Source organism: Penaeus monodon, chromosome 20 (genome assembly GCF_015228065.2).
Source record: "Penaeus monodon isolate SGIC_2016 chromosome 20, NSTDA_Pmon_1, whole genome shotgun sequence".
Classification (NCBI taxonomy): Eukaryota; Metazoa; Arthropoda; class Malacostraca; order Decapoda; family Penaeidae; genus Penaeus; species Penaeus monodon.
Window position 1 is genome coordinate 44,245,688 of NC_051405.1, and position 422 is coordinate 44,246,109.

A 422-nucleotide genomic window follows, 5' to 3' on the forward strand; every position below is an offset into this window, starting at 1 on the left:
GATAGCAAAGCACCCAGATCCATGTAAAAACACACAATTTTAAAGATGACAGCCTAGAAATAAATCTGAGGGCTTACCTGGGAACATTAATACCGAAGGCGTCCTGTCAGCGGCCCACTAGGACGCAGGCGACTGAGCCACATACTGGGACAATATTGTGGATACTTGGCTCAGCTTATGCAAGGTGATGCTTGCCGGGTCCTGGTCAAAGGACGTATCGTGGGTTGGGGGCTCGCTCTCTGATGCTGTTGAGTCGGTCCTCACCTGTTTAGGAGACAAACCAGAGTATTTATGTAGTCCTGCACATTATCTGGAGAACTTGTGTTTCATTTATCAACAAATATTGTTTTTCTTTCTCCTGCAGGATCAAATGAAGTATCATTTTTTTATAAACAAGTGGTTCAGAGTTGAGGATGGAACCT

General features: G+C 44.5%; 1 protein-coding gene across 1 annotated transcript in view; it reads right to left on the minus strand.

The window, feature by feature from the left end:
- LOC119585859 (uncharacterized protein YGR130C-like) overlaps positions 1-422 on the minus strand; it is a gene marked incomplete at its 3' end in the record, with an annotated part of 16,010 nt that overhangs the window by 4,054 nt on the left and 11,534 nt on the right. The window contains 1 exon segment of the mRNA XM_037934591.1: positions 78-264.